The sequence below is a fragment of the Pygoscelis adeliae genome, unplaced genomic scaffold (genome assembly GCF_000699105.1).
Source record: "Pygoscelis adeliae isolate BGI_AS28 unplaced genomic scaffold, ASM69910v1 Scaffold458, whole genome shotgun sequence".
Classification (NCBI taxonomy): domain Eukaryota; kingdom Metazoa; phylum Chordata; class Aves; order Sphenisciformes; family Spheniscidae; genus Pygoscelis; species Pygoscelis adeliae.
The window spans coordinates 368,439-376,612 of NW_008825352.1; positions in this window are offsets into that span (position 1 = coordinate 368,439).

An 8,174-nucleotide genomic window follows, 5' to 3' on the forward strand; every position below is an offset into this window, starting at 1 on the left:
TGCCGTCCCGTGCCCCGGGGCAGGGCAGCGGCACGGCCACCAGCTTGCCTACCCATCCCTCCTCCTCCGTGTCCAAGCAGAACTGGCCGGGCTGTACCTGCTGTTGCCCTTGCCCCGAAGCGAGGAGGCTTTAGGGAGTTGTGCTGGCCCCTGCAAAGTGGCTCCCCGACTCCCGCACCGGCCACCAGCCGCAGCACGATGCCGGGTGCTGCTTCCCCTGAAAGCTGGGAGATTGGATGGGACGCACGGTGGGGCTGGCGCAGAGCCGGCCCACCACTGGTTTGGGAGCACCTCGGCTGGCCCGAGGGCCGTCCTCTCCTCCCCTCTGGAGCCACGCTTGTTCTTAGAAAGCTTCTCATGGCATCTCTCGAGGCTACAACAGAGCCGGCTACCCGGGGCTGAGCACCACTGCTTCATCCAGAGCTCTGTCCCGGGAGCTGCTGGGGGCAAACGAGGCTGTTCCCCCCTCTTTGCGGGGGCATCCTTGGGAAGGATGCTCGGCTGCTGCCCAGCTCCTCTTCTGGCTGCCTGGCACAGAGCTCCTCTGCGGGGAAGGTGGCTCTGCAGGGGATGCGCTGTGCTCCCAGCCCAGGCTTCTCACAGCTCTGGCTTGGTGGCTGAATCTCTTTAGGACATCTTGGTATACAAGTGCTTTCTTCTCTCCTTCCTCCTGGTGGTGGGACAGGAGGATGATGAAGGTAGCTGGGGCCAGCAGGTGCTTTGCTGTGAGACGATGACAGCAGACACGGGCTGAGGAGGAAGCGCTGGAGCCAGGGTGGGTGATGCCGCAGGTGTGCTGGGAGGGTGCTGCCGGCTCTGCATGGATGCAGAAGGGAGGGAAGCCCATGGGCCTGACCTTGGCGGTGCTCCTGAGGATGGGAACCTGCATCCTGGTGGGAATGTCAGGGCCGGGCTTGGAGACCCCCAAGTTGGAGAAGGGGGTTTGTGTGTTTCCTAGAAAATTGGGTCTTGTGATGGGGACTTGCTTTGAGAAGGAAAGGTGGGAGCCAGGTCCCCCGTCTAGCTCAAAGGGCTCTGCGACGCCGGTGGGAAGTGGAGGGAGGTCTCTCCGGAGGGGGGAACTTGGAGGAGCAAGGCAGTGGATGAATGAATGATCCAACCGAGTGAAGGTCAAAGCCGTGGCAGGGCAGGGCTGCCCGGGGAGGGCATGTCTGACAGCCACACGCTTGCAGGTGCCCTGTGGCACGCCAGGTCAAGCCAGCCCTGGCTCTGTGGCATTGCCTGTATAATTAGTCAGTGGCTGGAACAAGGTGTTCTTGCCCTGGTGCATTGAGGTGACACCTCTGCAGCTCTGGTGTGTTTGCTCTTGGCTGTAAATACCTTGTGGTTTTACAGGTTCGAGGCGCTGCCTGCGGTGCGGGATCGGCGTTTCCTTGCTGCTGCTCCAGCAGGTGCCTGCCAAGGGGCAGGTGCGAGGGCTGCTCTGCCTGGGATGGCATCCCTCGCTTGAGTATTTGCATAGTAATTAGCCTGATTCTTTTGCGGATTAATTCTGGACACCTCCTGGCAACTGGGTATTGAGTGTCTCCAGTGTCTCCTGTGGGAGCAGCCAGGGAGGATCAGTGCAGGAGCAACCTTCTCTTGGAGAAAGGCAGCCTGGCCTTCCCCCTCTTGCCCATGGGAAGCAAAACACGGCAGAGGGAGAAGCGCGGAGTTGGGTGCCTGGGGATGCTGGGCAGCAGTTAAGGTGTATGAGGTTGGGGGCAGGGCTTCTGCCACGCTGGATGTCATGCTGGACCCTGCAGGTCAACCAAGAAATGCAACAAAGTCCTCTCCTGATGCCTGCCATGGAGTAGCGCAGGTCCCAGCCCAAACCTTTGGGCATAGCTTCCTCTTACATATACACTTCTTGGCTGCTGGCTTAATCCTGCAGCAGGGAGTTGCCCAGGTTCAGTGATGCTTAACCTGGAGCAAGGGAATGTGGCTGCAGTGCTGTTGTATCGCCTGGTCAAGGTGTCCCGGCTCTTCCAGCTGCCTGTTCTCCCAGACCCCTTGGGAGCAACCCTGAGTTGAGCTCTGCATGTGATGCTCCAGCCCCATGTGCTAGTCTGGACATCGCTGGCTAATCAAAATGTAGTTTATTGGAGGGGTTGAAGGAAAACTAACTGTGCAGCTGAGTGGGAAAGCAGCAGAGCAGATGTGGAGCTGCTGCAGAGCAAAGCTGCTGACCCTGTGGTAGGAGCAGGGACTAGAAAGTTGTGGTGTTTCCCCATCTGTTGCAGGCTTGCATTTCAGGTGTTGCACATGGGGCTGGGGTTTGGCTGGAGCAGGGATGGGCAGCTGCCTGCTGCTGGAGGGGAGCGAGGAATGCTGCGGTCTCCCACGGGGCATCCCCTGGGTTAGCAAAGCCGGTGGCCACTAGTCCCTGCGGTGCTGTGTTTATCCATGGCTGTGACCTTGGGGCTCTTGCTCTGCATCCTGATGGGTCTAGCTTCTCCAGGAGCGTGGCTCCAGTGTATGCAACCTGGCTGGGGGCAGGGGGTGAGGAAAATTTTAATCCTGCCTTCCTAGGGGAGGTCACAGCTGTTTGCAGTGAGGAGGAGAATGCCCTCCTGTGCAGCCTGGGCTGGGAGAGGTCAGCCCTGGGAGGACAAGTGGGATGAGGAGGGGAGCAGAGATCAGCTGCTCCGGCCCAGGGCTGGGAGGGAGATGACAGTGATCTCCGTGCTGCCTTTAACATGTTGTCCTGAGCCTGCCTGTGAGCCCAAACCTGCCTCAAAGACAAGCCCACAGTCCGGTGTAGGCTTTGACCAAGCATGGGAAGCTGCAGGGACCCCAGCATGCCTGCAGTGTGGGCTGGCTGGGTGTGGGCAGCTGCCTGGCCCAAGGCTGATCCGGCATCGGCAAGCTGTGGGGTAGCCAATACCTGGCATCCCTCACCACTGGTGTTACGGTCAGGGCACCCAGGGGTGCTGATGCTGGTGGTTGGCACCTGTGGGCCAGCAGTGCAGGCATGGGCCAGCAGCTCACCAGGAGCAGCCTTGCTCTGAGCATCAAAGGGCTTGTTTCTGGGTGTGCATGCCCCTTCCTGCATCTGAAAACGGCACTATTGGGCATCCTTGGGTGTGTCAGAGTCCTCTGAGCCGTGTGAGCGAAGAGGAGGGGTGTTGCTTGTATCCCCCATCTGCTTCCTATTGGGAATCGATATAAAAAGCGCTGCAGCCTCTGTAGCCTGTGAAGGGTGACGGTCTGCAAGAGCAGCTTTGGAGGGAGGTGATGAGCCTCCACTGCTTGGCCTCTCCAGATCCAGGCTGAGAGCACTTCATGCAAGGTTTGGTTTTGACCTGGGTCAGTTTAGACGTGAGCCTAGATCATGTCTGTTCCCTCTGGTCTTAGTGGATACCTGTGAGGTTCGGCGACTCCAGGGAAACCACCCAGCACAACTGGGTTTAGGGTTTGGAGGTGGTGGAGGGACGGCTGTGAGCAATCCCGGGGCTCCGCTGTGCAGCTGGAGCAGTTGTGACCCCTTGTTGTTGTGTAGCTCCTGCCGGGTGCGACTGCTTGGGGTGTTTTTTTGGACGGTAGCCAATTGCAGATCCTTGAAAAGGAACGAATGCAAACCAGCCCGTAGACCCTGCCTGCCTGTGGGGTTTTGCCAGAGCAGAGGGAAGACATGAGTTGGGTAGCGAGGTATTCATTCTTACGCTTCAGCTTGGATGATAAGTTGAAAACAGTGAATCGTTGCTCTGTCTGTAGAGGTTGCACCTGAATTACACAGCTCTGAAACAACCCAAAGCCGTAGGAGTGCTGCCTGGGGGAGGCGACTTGGGTCCCTTGCTCCTCCTCGGTGTAGCCTACAAAGCCAGGAGGCACCTGCAAACCGGTCTGTCCCCCAATAAACCATCTTCGTCAACAAAACCGGTTGGCAGGTCAGGCTGCTCCAGCCGCAAACCTCTCTTCTCCTCCTTCCTCGCTGCAGGGGAAACTCCGTTTTCCTGGTGAGGCTCTCTTGTTACAATTGCATGCCCCATTAACAATCTGAAATGGGTCAGAGCTTCAGATCGCGTTCAAGGTTAACAGAGGTTTTGCAACTCGATCGTAGTCAAGTGGAGCTTCAACGTTTCCCATGGACCTAACAGATGTTGAAGCATCTGGTGACTGCAGCAGGACGGAGTGATTCGATCCAGATGTCGGGATTCTCACTGTTCTGCTGTGAAGGTAAATCACTTTCCTTGGTAAGAGAGCAGCATCGCTCCCGCCCGGACTTTGATGCTGTCTCTTAGACCCATTTTCCAGCTAAACTGGGCGATTGGGAGATGTCAGGGGTCCAGACTTTGGGGCTGTTGAGTAACGCATGCTGGCTCGGAGATGGGCACCTCTGCTCCAGGGCACGGCTGGAGCACCGGCACGGCACGCTCGCAGCCTGTATTTGGTGCTGAGCCTGCCAGCAGCCTCGCGATGAGTAAAGCTTCACGCAGCGACGCCGTAGCTCTCCACAGGCAACTTCTACTCTGCTTCTGGAGCCAGTGAGACAGCTCAGAGATACCTGAGGTCTTCCCCAGCATAAGTGCAGGCTGAAAATCAGCTCGTTCCCTGGAACTGCTCTGGTTTTCCAGGATCTATTAAAAATTAACAGCGGAGACAACTGCTCCTCCAAGCTCGAGCGGCGGCGGGGGGGGGGGGGGGGGGGAGCGGGGGACAGGACTGAAACCAAACACCCAAACTCCACCCCTGGTGTACAAGCAATCCCTTGCATGTTTAAAGAAAAAAAAAAACAAATGCAACATTTAACTCTCTAGTTAAGGGTTTTGCTGCCGGTTTCTGGGAGCAGAGCAGAAAACCTGCTTTCTCTGCCTCTCTTTGCAGGGCTGAAGCTCCCCCCCCGACTTTGTCAGCAGCCCTCCATGGTTTTAGGATTCTTCTTCCCCTCGCTAGGTTTCTTCAGAAATAGACACCTACCCCTGCTCACCGCAGGCATTTAGATATATACACTCAGCTTTTTCTCACTTATCTATTAAATAAGCACTTTCAAAGCCCGCTAACAACACAGACCTGTTGGGGTGGTTTTTTTAGCACCGTTAACCAAAAATGATGAGCACAGCTAATTAGGAGGAAAAGCGCATAGAAGTTGCACGCTGTGGGAGAACAGAGTCGGTAGAGAAACCCAAGCTGGCTTGATTAGTGCTCGGGGTTACGTGGGGACATGAGAGCAACAAAGCAGAGACTTCCCTGCAGAAATGAGATTGTCAGATGGGAGCGGATGCTTCGGAAGGAGAAGTGTGGGCAGTTGCTGCCCTCTAGTCCAGTGAGCAGCACATCTTTAATGAGGTCTGGGATTGTGTTACCCACTGTTGAGTCTAGCTCCCTTCAAGCCAGGATCTGCTTACAGAAGAGCCTGTAAGCCTGTGCTGCTTTACTGCTGGTAGCACGGGGTGGTGGACTTGACCAGCCAGGGTTTGGCTTGAGTGGGGATGGGGTGGGGGGGGGTCTTCAAGGTGCCTCCGCCAAGCCTGGGCAAGCGTTTGCCTTCTCCCTGTCGTCTTCTTTTGGTGCAGGTCCAAAACCCCAGCTGGGGCATGTCTGCTTGCCCAGCTGACCTGTGCAGGAGTAAAGGCTGCAGGGCTTTTGTACCTCTTCACCTCCCCATGTCCCTCCTGCCATCTCAGATCTGAGATACTGCTGCGGAGCCTGCAAGGTGGAAAAATGCCCAAGACCGTTGCTGTCATACTGTCAGTGTGTGGCTATAGGTATAGTTTGGGACTTTTTTTTTTTAACCTTGCCCAGCATATGCCTGTTACCTCCTTCTCCGGTTCCCCCTGGCTGTTAGGGTATACCCGCCGCCTCCAATCCCTGTTCTTCTGTCCCAGCCTGTGCATGCTTCTACTTGCAACATATCACTTCTGCTTCCTTCTCCCCTGGAGATCTGCCAGGCCCTGAGCTCTATCAACTTTCCTGTTGCGAGCTGGCTTCCCTGTCGCACATGGTGCTGTGCCGGGATTTGCTGGCTCTGAGGCTGTAATCTTGAAAAGCAGTTTTTGGTTTTACAGGCTTTGCGGTGGCGCAGCCTCTTGCTGGGCGGCTGGCCCTGGGGCTGGCACCCCCAGATGGTGGGTGCTCCCCAGGCAGGCTGGGGATGGAGAAGAGGGTTGGGCTGGTGAGCCAAGGTCCTGGAGGAGGTACCTGCCCTGATGCCTTCTGCAGAGGCTTTGAATGTCTGGCCTCTTTTAAGCCTTTCTCTGCTTCTTCTGGTGGTGGTGATCTTCTCGTGCCGGGTCTCTCAGCCTCCATCAGACATACCCTTGAGCGGATTTGTGTTCCCTCCCTACCCTGTTTCTCCACTCTGGTGGTCATGCTCCAGTTTGGCATAAACATCATGCCATGCCCATCTGCTTCCCATGACCCTGTCCAAAGACACCGTGACCAATGCTTGCTCCTCTCTGGGGTCTCAGTTACCAGGTGGGGACAGGCTCTATAATCGGGGGTGTCCGGCCATCCTATGGTGACTTCTTTCCTCCCTTCAGCTGGCATGCTGGGCTCTGCCTGCGCTGTCCCAAGCTGAAGGGCACGTGTGGGTGCTGCCCTATGCATCGCCCTTCAGCCTGGTTCAGCCTGACTGCGTCCAAGCATATCAGCCTGGAGGGCCACCTTCATGTTTTGGGAAAGTGCACCAAAATAGTCTTGTGATGCTCAAACTCTGACTCTGAAGAGCTGGTGGGAGCTGCAAGTGGAGGGTGAGGAGGGGGCAACTTAAATCAGGTATGGAAAGGGCTGGTGTGGCTTGAGGTGGCCGTGAGGGTATGGCTCTTAGCCTGGAGGTCAATGTATTTCAAAAGCTGTCTTGGCTGAAGCTCAACTGGTGCTCACTCAAGTGTTTTGCTCAGTTTCTAAAAAAAAACAAACAAAAAACCCCCCACCCCCCAAAAAAAACAAAACAAAAGAAAACTGAGCTCCACATGGATCTGCAAGAGAAAATACAGTTGGTGCAACTGCAGAGCCCATCATGATATGGGGATGGGCAGGGCTTGCCCCTATTTTTCTGCTTGCTTGGGCTTGTGACAAGGGGAGCGATGAGATGGCACCTTACAAGCAAAGTAGAATTTCATCACCAAAATACCCCTGCACTGCTACAACTCCATCGAAACTGCAGTAGCTTTATTGTGGTGCTGCAAACGCTGAGCTGCTTAACATCGTGATCCCCTGGGCTTGCTCTGGAGCAACTGCTTTGGTCGGCGCTGCCCCACAGCCTGGCTTTGTCCCTGCCGGCACTGTGTGTCCCAGCCCCCTGTGACTTGCCTACCTCCACGGAGCGGTGGGTGGAGGGGCACCCTGTCCTGCGTGGCAGTTCAGGGCTTTTCCACGGCTGACCTGACACACCACGTGGCCAGAGGTTCTCCTGGTCCTGTGGTGGCTGTGGTGCTTTGCCGTCCTGGCTAGAAGTACCTTCCCTGAGGTGTCCCAGGGTGGTGATGGCTCATGGTGGTCCATGTAGAAGAGATGGTCTTCCCTTCTGCTGCTTGCGGATGGCTTAGTCCTGCCTGTAGCAGAGCTTAGGCACGACCTTCTGCCTCTCCCTGCTGGCTCCTGGCGCCTGATATGTTATCACATGTGAGAGATGGATATGGGGCTTGGTTAGTGTTTCTCCAGCCTCCTGGAGCCCCTGGGGAGCCCTTTTGCAGCCCAGGGATGCTCCCAAGCAGGTGCCCCAGCCATGGCTTTGCTGCCCCCACCTCGTTCCCCGGGAGCATCTTCAGTGTCGCATCCCGGCCATGGCTGCTGGAGCTTTCTGGCTTCCCAGCCTGGCTCCCACCCGGCCTCTCCCTCCCCAAGAGCCCAGGCAGACGTGTTGTCGGTGCCGGCTTGGCATCGGCACCAATCCGGTCAAGCTGTCCCTGGGCCATGGTGTCCTTCCCAGCGACAGCTCTTGCTGATGGATGGCTTTCGTGACTCGCCAGTGCCGTGTTCCCGGTTCGCCGTGTTCCCTCTGAAGGTGATTATTAACCCGCTTATCGCCGCAGCTCTTCACAACTTCCTCTTCCCGTGGGGACATCCATCCATCCATCCATCCATTCCAGATTAGCTCTGATATACAGGCTGTGCCCTTTCCCAGGTGACGTCTGTGCTGCCGCCTTCTCCTGCTCATCCCTGCCCGTGGGAAGCTCAAATCCTTTGACTGCGAGAGTCCGGCTGCTCCTTTCGGGGAGTCGATCTCCCCT